Source organism: Nomia melanderi, chromosome 1 (assembly GCF_051020985.1).
Source record: "Nomia melanderi isolate GNS246 chromosome 1, iyNomMela1, whole genome shotgun sequence".
NCBI classification, from domain to species: domain Eukaryota; kingdom Metazoa; phylum Arthropoda; class Insecta; order Hymenoptera; family Halictidae; genus Nomia; species Nomia melanderi.
The window spans coordinates 20395836-20409904 of record NC_134999.1 but is presented as its reverse complement, the minus strand read 5'-3'; the positions used below and the strand labels follow the sequence as shown (position 1 = coordinate 20409904).

Sequence of the window (14069 nt, the reverse complement as noted above, 5' to 3'; positions counted from 1 at the left end):
TCTCTTGGCCGAGTAATTCGATCATGAATTGTCCAAACGAACATTTCAACTCGGAATGTCAACATTCATCCTCGAAGTTTATACTTCGCAAAATTATCAGGCTGTGTGTCGTTAGTGGTTTCATTTGCGTTATCTGTAACACTTAACTGATTTGCATCGTACGAAAAAGTGGAAAATTGGTCCTTACAGAGTCGTGTGTCGGCCTCCGTGGCATTGAGTTGTACTTTTTACGTGTTGTCCCTGTTGTTTCCATATTTTATATTTTCACCATAGTTTTAGCTTTATTTTGTTAAATACATATGTTTATTCCTAGTTCTCGATTAGTCGAGATCCACCCTTTCGTTATTTATACTATAGTAACTATAGTGACTATATCATGCTATATAATATAGTAACTATAGTAACTATAGTGTCTATATTATACTCTATCATATAGTGACTATAGTAACTATATCATACTATATCATATAGTAACTATATCATAGTATTATATATCATATAGTAACTATAGTAACTATAGTGTCTATATTATACTCTATCATATAGTGACTATAGTAACTATATCATACTATATCATATAGTAACTATATCATAGTATTATATATCATATAGTAACTATATCATAGTATTATATATCATATAGTAACTATATCATAGTATTATATATCATATAGTAACTATATCATACTATACCATATGGTAACTATAGTAATTGTGTCATATAGTAACTATAGCAAGTATAGTAATTATATCATATAGTAACTACAGTAACTATATCATACTATATTATATACTTCTATAGTAACACTATATCATATTGTCATGTAATATATTTCAAATGGACAATTAGTTCTAATCAAATCTAACATTTCCTTAAATTCTATGGTAAATAGCAAAGTTACATAGCTAAGAATCTTCATACAAAACCTAGATTTCTCGTTACCAGTACGCAATGTGTCACTAGCGCAGCAATATTTTAAATGGGCAATTGGTTTCCATAAAATCTAACATTTCTTTAAATTCTGTTGTAAATAGCAAAGTCACATAGCTAAGAATCTTCCTACAAAAACGAGATTTCTCCTCACCAGTACGCAATGTATTAAAACGAAAGGAAAGCGTTGACTCGATTCTTCCACGTTCTCGACGGCGGCGTCTAAATACTTGCGCGATTCCGTCTGGTTCGGCCGGCGAGCAGGCCGGCCTCGTAAAAACTTGGAAATAGGACCGTGGATTATTAACGAAGCCGCGTGGGTGTTCCATGATAGCCACCGTTATATCCCAACGGCGCGGCGGGGTAGGTCAGAGGTCAAGCAGGTGTGCGGCGCGCGCGTGCACCCGGTTGCGCGCGGTTCAGAAACGCCCCGCGCGGCCCGCGAGAAATTTACGTAACGATCACCGCCGGTTTACGACGGCCCCCATAGAATATTCGGGTCGGACCGGGTCGGCGTACGGTTGTTGGGTCCCGGCGAGTCTCGATGAGCGATGATGCCACGGATAACCCGGTTCCCGGATTCTGCTCGGACTTATGATGCGAGGCTCGCGATCGATTCCGTTCATTTGCGCCCGCTCGCGCCGGAATTTCGATTAATTGGAGCTGTTCGCGGTCGACGGTGCTCGGTAAACGCGTTTTATTTTCGTCTCGTCTCGGCTTCTTCCGTTTGTTAGGCTGGATCTTTTGGTACAATGGATTTCGATGGATTTGCATGATTCCGTCACGTGTACCAGAAATGGTACAGGATTCTTGTAAGGGATCATTTTGTGAGATATATGTCAAGGAATTGTATGCGAAATAGCAAAAACGTAGAGGAATAATATGGGAACAGATGGAAAGTCAGTAAAAGCTTCAATGTAACTTAATCTATCGGTTAAAACATCGTGTTAACCCTTTGCACTCGCCAGATGATTTTATACAGCAAAATTATAAACTTCTGTATTTATCATTAACCTTTGTATACTGCGTGAATACGTGGAATATTGAAAGATAGTAGCTTTGTTCCTAATTTATGTGATTTCTTGATAAATTAATCTCAAAGGACCTTGTCTACATCCAATTGGAAAGTATTGAATATTTCAAGTGAACTTTCGAGTGCAAAGGGTTAATATGTAATTCTTGGGAACATTGTGACAAGGTCTAGAAATAGCTCTTATTAACTTACGTATGTTTTCTGATTAATTTCTTGATAAGTTAATCTTAAAGGATCTTGTCTGCATCTAATTAGAAAGTATTGAATATTTCAAGTGAACTTTCGAGTGCAAAGGGTTAATATATAATTCTTGGAAACGTTGTAACAGGGTCTAGAAATAGCTTTTCTATTAACTTACGTATGTTCTCTAATTACTTAGTCTCAAAGAATGTCGTCTATCTCGTCGAAAAATGTTGAATATCCCTAGTAAAAAACGTTTCGACAGTTGAAGGTTCACCCTTTGAGAGGCGCCTTTCAGTCGCCATTTGATTTGACCCATGGAAATAAAATTTAGACTTCAATATTAAATTTTTATATAACGCATCAACACGTGGAACATCGAAATAAAATACTTCCGTTACATAATTTATGCAAGGTATTTCTTTATGTTAGTTGTAAAACATACCATTGATGTTTCATCAGAAAATAATGAATATTTGATGAGAAAAATATTCTCGAGTGCAAAGGGTTAAAGAATAAGGAGCAGTGTTGTGTCTCTGAGAAGGTAGAACACAAGCTCACCCTTTTCTATGCGTTGATCGAAATTTATATATTATATTCACTCTTTGGCAAGAGTTCCCGAGGTAAAAGGTAGCTGCTGATAATGAGTATTTCCAAGGATACGCGATAAACCACCGAAGATTCGAGGTGAGAGATATTTCCGTGAAGCCTGGAAGATTCGCGTCGCGTCCCGATAGGCGAAGCGGCAACGGTCCCGTTCAGCGGGGCTCTTCTGAAAAGAAGTCGGCCGCTATCGGAAAATAAAAATCAATCGGGCGTTCTAGAAAATTAGTCCTCCACCGCGTCAGGCGAACGATAAATAACTCCGGGGCTCGATATATTGGCCCGCTGGCTCGTGTAATAATTCGCATCGGATATTCCGTAGCCGGTGTGTATCACCGACGTTGCTCGGCCAACGATATCCTAAACGAAAGGTTGCCAAAGTTTGCGGTCGACTCTTGATGGATCGTGAAAAATTACGGAATACGGTTCACGTGCGCATTGATAATGCCTCGCCTGTCGGGGACACGTTTACGTCGAACCACCGTAAGTGACGTAGTTGCATTAACCCTTTGCAATATCGTGTCAGACGAGAGGAAGATTTCTAACACTAGAACTACCGTAACAGTCAAAATCGCTCGATTGTTCTGTTTAGCAATTATTGATATTTTCGAAGCATTGAGTATTCGAAATGATTTTGAAAAGTTTCACTTGAACGATATAATGAATGTCTGAGGAAACTGAAGATAATCTATTGTTAGAATTTTTATAGGGATTACGTATGAATCGTATTAAATACTCGGTAGTTCTAGTGTTAAGCAGCTTGTATATTCGTAATCTTAATAATCGTAACTATCATTACTATTATTATGAGTATCAAGATTATTTCTATCATTTTTGTTAATTCTTCAACGTTTCCACCGCGACAATCGTCTAAAATTTTCGTCAAAATGACTGGTTTTGATTCTTTTGTTTAGCAATTATTGATATCTTAAAAGCATTGAATAATCGAAATGATTTTGAAAAGTTTCACTTGAACACTGTAATGAATGTCCGAGGAAACTGAGAATAATCTATTGTTACAATTTTTATAGAGATTACGTATGAATCGTATTAAATACTCGGTAGTTCTAGTGTTAAGCCTCTAACGGAATGATGAAATTATAAAATGTCCCTCTGCACTCAGTGTTTTCCACTAGAAATATTTGCTGAGGAGATATAGACGATGTTTTGTGAAACTCGATAAGAAAATACATTGAGGAACTAGCTATTTTATTTCAATTTCTCAAATTGATGCGTTGTAGGAAGTATGGTATTAACCCTTTGCACTCGGAAGCTTTTCACTAGAAATACGCGATGATTTCCAACGAGACGACGCTATTTTCATAAAAATATTCCACATATTGATGCATTATGCAAAACTTAATATTATACGTAACACGTTGTAACTTTATTATATCAAATAAAATGGCGACTGAGAGTCACTCGAGAGCAAAGCAAATAAACGATAGAGTAAAAAGCCAGCATTATTGCGGGGCCAGCGCTCAATGTGTTAAAACACTGCTCGTCGGTTAAATTGTAGCTATGAAAAACGAGTCGGTGATTATATCGATACATTTTTAAAATTGCGATTTTGTTATTTTACTTTAAATTTGTATTATACATATCTAAAAAGTTGTATAATGTAAGATTAGCTATTAAATAATAGACTAAAAAACCAGCATTACCCCAGGACTAGTAAGTAATGGGTTAACGAAGAAATCAAGGTCCCTACATCATCAAGTGCAAACTGTTTTCGATCTTCAAATTTTTAAATGAAGCATTGTTGTTCATGTTGAAGTCAAGGATGTTGCCACCACCCCCGGCCACCTTCGACCTTATAAGGAGGAGGTTCGGCAGCAGGACGTCAGTTCCTCGGGAACTCCGGACCAGAGAGTTCTCTTGGGCCTCCTGAGCTCCCTGGTTCTCCCTGGAACTACCCGGACCTCTGTGGGCACCAGTGGCCTACTCCTACCACCACCCCCGGCCACCTTCGACCTTATAAGGAGGAGGTTCGGCAGCAGGACCTCAGTTCCTCGGGAACTCCGGACCAGAGAGTTCTCCTGGGCCTCCTGAGCTCCCTGGTGCTCCCTGGAACTCCCCGGACCTCTGTGGGCACCAGTGGCCTACTCCTACCACCACCCCCGGCCACCTTCGACCTTATAAGGAGGAGGTTCGGCAGCAGGACCTCAGTTCCTCGGGAACTCCGGACCAGAGAGTTCTCCTGGGCCTCCTGAGCTCCCTGGTTCTCCCTGGAACTCCCCGGACCTCTGTGGGCACCAGTGGCCTACTCCTACCACCACCCCCGGCCACCTTCGACCTTATAAGGAGGAGGTTCGGCAGCAGGACCTCAGTTCCTCGGGAACTCCGGACCAGAGAGTTCTCTTGGGCCTCCTGAGCTCCCTGGTTCTCCCTGGAACTACCCGGACCTCTGTGGGCACCAGTGGCCTACTCCTACCACCACCCCCGGCCACCTTCGACCTTATAAGGAGGAGGTTCGGCAGCAGGACCTCAGTTCCTCGGGAACTCCGGACCAGAGAGTTCTCCTGGGCCTCCTGAGCTCCCTGGTTCTCCCTGGAACTCCCCGGACCTCTGTGGGCACCAGTGGCCTACTCCTACCACCACCCCCGGCCACCTTCGACCTTATAAGGAGGAGGTTCGGCAGCAGGACCTCAGTTCCTCGGGAACTCCGGACCAGAGAGTTCTCTTGGGCCTCCTGAGCTCCCTGGTTCTCCCTGGAACTACCCGGACCTCTGTGGGCACCAGTGGCCTACTCCTACCACCACCCCCGGCCACCTTCGACCTTATAAGGAGGAGGTTCGGCAGCAGGACCTCAGTTCCTCGGGAACTCCGGACCAGAGAGTTCTCCTGGGCCTCCTGAGCTCCCTGGTTCTCCCTGGAACTCCCCGGACCTCTGTGGGCACCAGTGGCCTACTCCTACCACCACCCCCGGCCACCTTCGACCTTATAAGGAGGAGGTTCGGCAGCAGGACCTCAGTTCCTCGGGAACTCCGGACCAGAGAGTTCTCCTGGGCCTCCTGAGCTCCCTGGTGCTCCCTGGAACTCCCCGGACCTCTGTGGGCACCAGTGGCCTACTCCTACCACCACCCCCGGCCACCTTCGACCTTATAAGGAGGAGGTTCGGCAGCAGGACCTCAGTTCCTCGGGAACTCCGGACCAGAGAGTTCTCTTGGGCCTCCTGAGCTCCCTGGTTCTCCCTGGAACTACCCGGACCTCTGTGGGCACCAGTGGCCTACTCCTACCACCACCCCCGGCCACCTTCGACCTTATAAGGAGGAGGTTCGGCAGCAGGACCTCAGTTCCTCGGGAACTCCGGACCAGAGAGTTCTCCTGGGCCTCCTGAGCTCCCTGGTTCTCCCTGGAACTCCCCGGACCTCTGTGGGCACCAGTGGCCTACTCCTACCACCACCCCCGGCCACCTTCGACCTTATAAGGAGGAGGTTCGGCAGCAGGACCTCAGTTCCTCGGGAACTCCGGACCAGAGAGTTCTCTTGGGCCTCCTGAGCTCCCTGGTTCTCCCTGGAACTACCCGGACCTCTGTGGGCACCAGTGGCCTACTCCTACCACCACCCCCGGCCACCTTCGACCTTATAAGGAGGAGGTTCGGCAGCAGGACCTCAGTTCCTCGGGAACTCCGGACCAGAGAGTTCTCCTGGGCCTCCTGAGCTCCCTGGTTCTCCCTGGAACTCCCCGGACCTCTGTGGGCACCAGTGGCCTACTCCTACCACCACCCCCGGCCACCTTCGACCTTATAAGGAGGAGGTTCGGCAGCAGGACCTCAGTTCCTCGGGAACTCCGGACCAGAGAGTTCTCCTGGGCCTCCTGAGCTCCCTGGTGCTCCCTGGAACTCCCCGGACCTCTGTGGGCACCAGTGGCCTACTCCTACCACCACCCCCGGCCACCTTCGACCTTATAAGGAGGAGGTTCGGCAGCAGGACCTCAGTTCCTCGGGAACTCCGGACCAGAGAGTTCTCTTGGGCCTCCTGAGCTCCCTGGTTCTCCCTGGAACTACCCGGACCTCTGTGGGCACCAGTGGCCTACTCCTACCACCACCCCCGGCCACCTTCGACCTTATAAGGAGGAGGTTCGGCAGCAGGACCTCAGTTCCTCGGGAACTCCGGACCAGAGAGTTCTCCTGGGCCTCCTGAGCTCCCTGGTTCTCCCTGGAACTCCCCGGACCTCTGTGGGCACCAGTGGCCTACTCCTACCACCACCCCCGGCCACCTTCGACCTTATAAGGAGGAGGTTCGGCAGCAGGACCTCAGTTCCTCGGGAACTCCGGACCAGAGAGTTCTCTTGGGCCTCCTGAGCTCCCTGGTTCTCCCTGGAACTACCCGGACCTCTGTGGGCACCAGTGGCCTACTCCTACCACCACCCCCGGCCACCTTCGACCTTATAAGGAGGAGGTTCGGCAGCAGGACCTCAGTTCCTCGGGAACTCCGGACCAGAGAGTTCTCCTGGGCCTCCTGAGCTCCCTGGTTCTCCCTGGAACTCCCCGGACCTCTGTGGGCACCAGTGGCCTACTCCTACCACCACCCCCGGCCACCTTCGACCTTATAAGGAGGAGGTTCGGCAGCAGGACCTCAGTTCCTCGGGAACTCCGGACCAGAGAGTTCTCCTGGGCCTCCTGAGCTCCCTGGTGCTCCCTGGAACTCCCCGGACCTCTGTGGGCACCAGTGGCCTACTCCTACCACCACCCCCGGCCACCTTCGACCTTATAAGGAGGAGGTTCGGCAGCAGGACCTCAGTTCCTCGGGAACTCCGGACCAGAGAGTTCTCTTGGGCCTCCTGAGCTCCCTGGTTCTCCCTGGAACTACCCGGACCTCTGTGGGCACCAGTGGCCTACTCCTACCACCACCCCCGGCCACCTTCGACCTTATAAGGAGGAGGTTCGGCAGCAGGACCTCAGTTCCTCGGGAACTCCGGACCAGAGAGTTCTCCTGGGCCTCCTGAGCTCCCTGGTTCTCCCTGGAACTCCCCGGACCTCTGTGGGCACCAGTGGCCTACTCCTACCACCACCCCCGGCCACCTTCGACCTTATAAGGAGGAGGTTCGGCAGCAGGACCTCAGTTCCTCGGGAACTCCGGACCAGAGAGTTCTCCTGGGCCTCCTGAGCTCCCTGGTTCTCCCTGGAACTCCCCGGACCTCTGTGGGCACCAGTGGCCTACTCCTACCACCACCCCCGGCCACCTTCGACCTTATAAGGAGGAGGTTCGGCAGCAGGACCTCAGTTCCTCGGGAACTCCGGACCAGAGAGTTCTCCTGGGCCTCCTGAGCTCCCTGGTTCTCCCTGGAACTCCCCGGACCTCTGTGGGCACCAGTGGCCTACTCCTACCACCACCCCCGGCCACCTTCGACCTTATAAGGAGGAGGTTCGGCAGCAGGACCTCAGTTCCTCGGGAACTCCGGACCAGAGAGTTCTCTTGGGCCTCCTGAGCTCCCTGGTTCTCCCTGGAACTACCCGGACCTCTGTGGGCACCAGTGGCCTACTCCTACCACCACCCCCGGCCACCTTCGACCTTATAAGGAGGAGGTTCGGCAGCAGGACCTCAGTTCCTCGGGAACTCCGGACCAGAGAGTTCTCCTGGGCCTCCTGAGCTCCCTGGTTCTCCCTGGAACTCCCCGGACCTCTGTGGGCACCAGTGGCCTACTCCTACCACCACCCCCGGCCACCTTCGACCTTATAAGGAGGAGGTTCGGCAGCAGGACCTCAGTTCCTCGGGAACTCCGGACCAGAGAGTTCTCTTGGGCCTCCTGAGCTCCCTGGTTCTCCCTGGAACTACCCGGACCTCTGTGGGCACCAGTGGCCTACTCCTACCACCACCCCCGGCCACCTTCGACCTTATAAGGAGGAGGTTCGGCAGCAGGACCTCAGTTCCTCGGGAACTCCGGACCAGAGAGTTCTCCTGGGCCTCCTGAGCTCCCTGGTTCTCCCTGGAACTCCCCGGACCTCTGTGGGCACCAGTGGCCTACTCCTACCACCACCCCCGGCCACCTTCGACCTTATAAGGAGGAGGTTCGGCAGCAGGACCTCAGTTCCTCGGGAACTCCGGACCAGAGAGTTCTCCTGGGCCTCCTGAGCTCCCTGGTGCTCCCTGGAACTCCCCGGACCTCTGTGGGCACCAGTGGCCTACTCCTACCACCACCCCCGGCCACCTTCGACCTTATAAGGAGGAGGTTCGGCAGCAGGACCTCAGTTCCTCGGGAACTCCGGACCAGAGAGTTCTCTTGGGCCTCCTGAGCTCCCTGGTTCTCCCTGGAACTACCCGGACCTCTGTGGGCACCAGTGGCCTACTCTTACCTCCACCCCTGGCTACCAGTGACCACCATTGGCCTAACCTGAACTGGGAGGATAGGAGAGGACCAGTAGACACTCCTGAGCTCTCCTGGTTCTCCCTGGGGCTTCCCGGACCCCTCTGGGCACCAGTGGCCTACTCTTACCTCCACCCCTGGGTACCAGTGACCACCACTGGCCTAACCTGAACTGGGAGGATAGGAGAGGACCAGTAGACACTCCTGAGCTCTCCTGGTTCTCCCTGGGGCTTCCCGGACCCCTCTGGGCACCAGTGGCCTACTCTTACCTCCACCCCTGGGTACCAGTGACCACCACTGGCCTAACCTGAACTGAGAGGATAGGAGAGGACTAGTAGACACTTCTGAGCTCCGCTGGTTCTCCCTGGGAATTCCTGGACCCCTCTGGGCACCAGTGGCCTACCCCTACCTTCACCCCTGGCGACCAGTGGCTACCATTGACCATTCGCGGTTCATGCAGAGCCATGCAGAGCAGTGGACCTCGGCTCATTCCAAGGCATGTGCCGGTTGCACACAGCAATCGGTGAGTCGCATGCTCTTTCCTTTTACTCCAGTCTCCGATCATGTCGTAGGACAAAAGGTCCGTAGCGACACCGGTGACTGGTGGTACCATTTTAGTAGTTTTTGATTTTGCGAGTGCAGTGAACTCGGATATGCCTCTCGAGGCATATTCGAGAGTAGTAGCATTTTTTGGTTTATTTGTTAGATAGGATAGGGTTTTCTTGTACGTCGCGTTTAACGTTAATTGCAAATACTAGGAACAATTCTTTGATTTTTATGTTACTTTATTTTCTAGTTATGTATGTAAGATATAATGCAATTTTCAAGATTGAATATTAAGATAATACGACTGAGAACTTAGTGGTACATTAATTGTATCAATAAGTTCAGTATAGTCTTCAATTTTTAAAGTTTGACTAAGATGCAATCGATTAAGATGATTGATTATTCGCGTTAAAGTTGTTTAATCGCTGGACATGATAGCAAATGTACAAGAAAACATTTCGCGACGGGTAGATCTCTGAATCGAAGCAAATACTCTGTAATATATTCTTTTGATATTAGAAACAGCTGCTTTGATAAAGGGATCACCTGATTTTTGAAAATGTGTTAAAAGTTTAAAATAGATTCATTCTTATTGAAATTTTACTTAGAGTCTCCTTTTCCATTAAATTTTGATTATACTAGTATATTAAAATATTTATTTCTTAGTATATACACATTTATTTCTAAAGTTAGAGAATTAAATTCTTAATTTTGAGTCAGTTATAGTCATTATAGAGAATCAAAGAACCTAAGACCGATAGAAAAATCAAACTAACATGATTTCATAGCTAGGATTTTCAGGATATTGTTTCCATGTTCGTTGCTCGATCTCTCTCACGTGCCCAGGTGCTACTTGGGAGAGTGAGAGCAATGGGCATGATGAAATTGTTATTATTTAAACATGTGAGCGATTGGCAATGGTTAGCGTATAATGCCCGACGTATTCTCCACTTGTGTGTGTGTGGTTAGGAAGTGGAAATGCGTCGGAATTTGCATAAATGTAACAAACAATACCTTCCAAGTCTGAATTAATACTCTTTACACGTGTATATTCCACTTATTCTATGTTATTCTATGTTTGCAATAGATTATTCATGGAATATATACGCGTTCCCGTATATCCTCACTCATAGAGTACAAATGTTAACAGATTAGAATATTTGCCTCTCATTGCGTTACCAAATGACATAAAGAACAGTAGAATTATATCAATTTCAATCAATCATTCGTGCCAAGTAAAATATTTTCTCAAAGATCGTTAGCCATTGCCAGTCGATTTCAGGAAATGATAAATTAGAGTATGAATGTGATTGTCGACGTCTCTGGACGTTCTCTAGACGTTAGGTTCTTTCGCACCCGGGTGCATTAGTTGTGGAATGACGTGTGTTTGTGAGAATGTGTCTTTTGCCTTTTTTAAATATAGCTATAGGTAGGCAGGTAGCATACTCTCTGGAATGAATGTTAGATTTAAGTAGGCAGGGGCCGGTGCTGGCCTTCGTTTCTGCACGATGGTCAGTTACCGGGGAACTTGAAAAATCAGTTCAAAGTTGATAGCAAAACGGAGCATGCCGTTTGCTGATCAACCTTGATCTCGACTTTTCAAGTTCCACATAGATACCGCGATCGCGATCGGTGTTAGGCGCGAATAGGCGAAACGCTCGAAATTGCTCGATTGCACTGTCGAATGGTCGATGGCTGTTCCCGAGCCATTGGCCATTCGCTATCGAGCAAGCTCAGGGTTTCAGCAATGGCGGACGGCCGAAGAAACGAAGAGGCGTATGCCGAAGGGGCCCCGACAAAATGTCGCTCAAGAGGGCAACTATTAATGGCGCTCCATCTCTGCATGCAGATGGAGCGTCATTTTATGTTACTACTTTGTCACTGCACTCACTTTAGCTTTAATAGAAACGGTGGTGGTAGTAGTAGAAGTAGTTGTAGCTGCATCGGGCTGGCCATAGCCGCCCCAACGACCAGCAATGGGCATTTCGCGACTTTTAATTAGCGTTGCGAAATAAATATTGCGGTTTGAAGTAGAGTTGCGAATGATATAATCGCGATTTCGATTGCAATTGATTTTTATACTTGTTTTTTAAAGTTGCTTTAAAGATAGCTTTGCGTATGACAAACATTGATCGCGTTTGACTTTAATACTATCAAATATAAAGCTAGATTATGTTAACTAGCACGTAGTTCTTTTGATTTTGAGATAGCGTTGCGAAATAAATATTACGGTTTGAAGTAGAGTTGCGAATAATATAATCGCGATTTCGATTACAATTGATTTTTATACTTGTTTTCTGATATTATTTTAGAATTAACTTCGCGTATGACAGACACTGATCGCGTTTGAGTTTAATACTATTGAATATAAAGCTAGATTATGTTAACTAGCACGTAGTTGTCTTGATTTTGAGATAGCGTTGCCAAGAATTGAATAAACGCGTTTGATAGAATACTCTTTATTAAATATAACTCTCATTGATTAAAGTAGCGTTGCGATACCGATCTTCCGCGTTCTTCTTAGTGTCGCGACAATAATTTTTCGCGTTGTCTTAGAGTTGCGTTGTATAAAATGCTCAAAAATATGCTGGAACCATAAGAACCACAAAGCAGTTCGCATTACTGCGAACAGTGGTTCCTCGCAGCCGAATTGGCTGCCCCATGATCTTAAACGTAGCGTTGCGTATAATGAAACTGGTGCACGCGAGTTATCCATTCCATATTAAATAAATTAGAGTTGCGATCGATACTGAAACCCCCGCGTTTTAATTTTATAATTCTAAAGTAGCGTTGCGATTAATTATACAGTTTTCGCGTTTCTCATTGGGGCCTTTGCATATTTTATTAACGTGGCGAACAGTAATGCACCTCTCGCGTTTATTATTGAAATATTTGAACATTCTTTAAATTAGTGTTGCGAAAGAGATGGTCCACTCCCGCGATTTTTATAGCACGTGTAATAGAGAGTGGACAGTCCCATTTTTTTAACATCCCCCCTTATATTCATATCCCTGTAGAAGAATAAAATTTACTATCTAATAAGTGAGTTTCTGTTGCAGAGAAGCTTGAGAGGAATATGAGATGCAATTGTATGGTGAAAATGGTATCTTTATTAATTTTAATTTACTTTATTTAATCCTTGGTGCTTCTGTTTCAGGGAATATTAAGGTTTTAGGATTTATGCTAAATTTCTTAAATTATATTCAGCTACTAATCGAGCAAGACAGTTTCTGTTGCAGAGTGGACTGAGGGGATTAGAAGATTCTACTTCTATGGGGGAAGAGCATAGAAGCAACCCTTTAACGTGCAATCTTGCTGCTCGAAGAATACGCTCGGTAAAAAGTTCCTTTCCTTTTTCCCTCCATTTACTTTAATATCAGTATAATTTTATATTCAGCTTAATTTAATTGTACTTCTGATTTACATAACTTTAATCGTTTTGATGCAGACGGTAAAATGTGTTACTACACAAACCCTTCTGTATCTTTTAATTAACATCTACTTATTTCAGTTCCCACCATAATCAATTTATAATCTAATTGTAATCTAATGTTAGTTTGCCATTGATGTATTATTCATTTTCTCTTAATACAATTTTTATTTTGTGTTACTGTGGTTAATTTACAATTCCCTTGCTGCCATTTTACAAATATTTCAGAATAGACTCAAGAAAGAAGACAGCCGCCGAGGGCTTAGTATAACATTAAGAGCGATAGAATAAGTGCGTTACACATAAGTCTTAGATTTAGAAAGGGAGGTCGGTGGAATTCAATGTCCACCCACCTCCCAGGGTCCCTCGCAGCAACCTCCACGTGGTGGACCTGGAAACTAGTAGCATCGCCGAAGAGTAGCTTCTATCGAGGGTGTTGCTAGGCCAATAGCTGCGAATTGTGTAAAATATGCCGAGTAGTTATTCTTTAGCTTCATTCTCACTCCGCTCGTTTCCATCTATCCGGTTCGCTTGACCATGTTTGCAAGTGCATCGGGCCGTGTGACGTCGGTCGGTCTGCAGTTCACGTACCTCGGTGTTCGGCCTCGCGAGTAAGATCATGACGGCCACACCGTGGGCCGGGTGGTGCTCGCGCCGACGACCCACGGCACTGCTCTTCCTAGGATCCTACTTCTTCGTAATCCGCCCCTAGTCCTGTGGCCTAGCCACAGGGCCGGGCGTTGGGAAGTTAACGGGCGCCTCTGAAGAGTACGTCGTCGTCCGCTGATCCGAAAGAGGACGAGCATCGTAACTCGGGACTGTGGTCTGGCCGGTTGATCGCGGTTTGCTCGCGTCACCCTCCTTTTTCAATCAGAGACTTCTTCTCTGATTTCTCCAATCGTCGAATCAAGGACTTCTTCCTTGATTCGCTCCCTTTGCTTCTTGGTCCGATAATTGCTCGGCATATCTGCGACCAGTGCGTAGTTTCATGCGGCGAAACTAAGTTAGAATTAAGATTGTATCCCCTAACTTTGCTT

The 14069-nt window shown here is 46.8% G+C and overlaps 1 protein-coding gene across 2 annotated transcripts in view; it reads right to left on the bottom strand.

The window, feature by feature from the left end:
- GABA-B-R2 (gamma-aminobutyric acid type B receptor subunit 2) overlaps positions 1 to 14069 on the bottom strand; it is a 228323-nt gene that overhangs the window by 37097 nt on the left and 177157 nt on the right. The window lies entirely within an intron of this gene.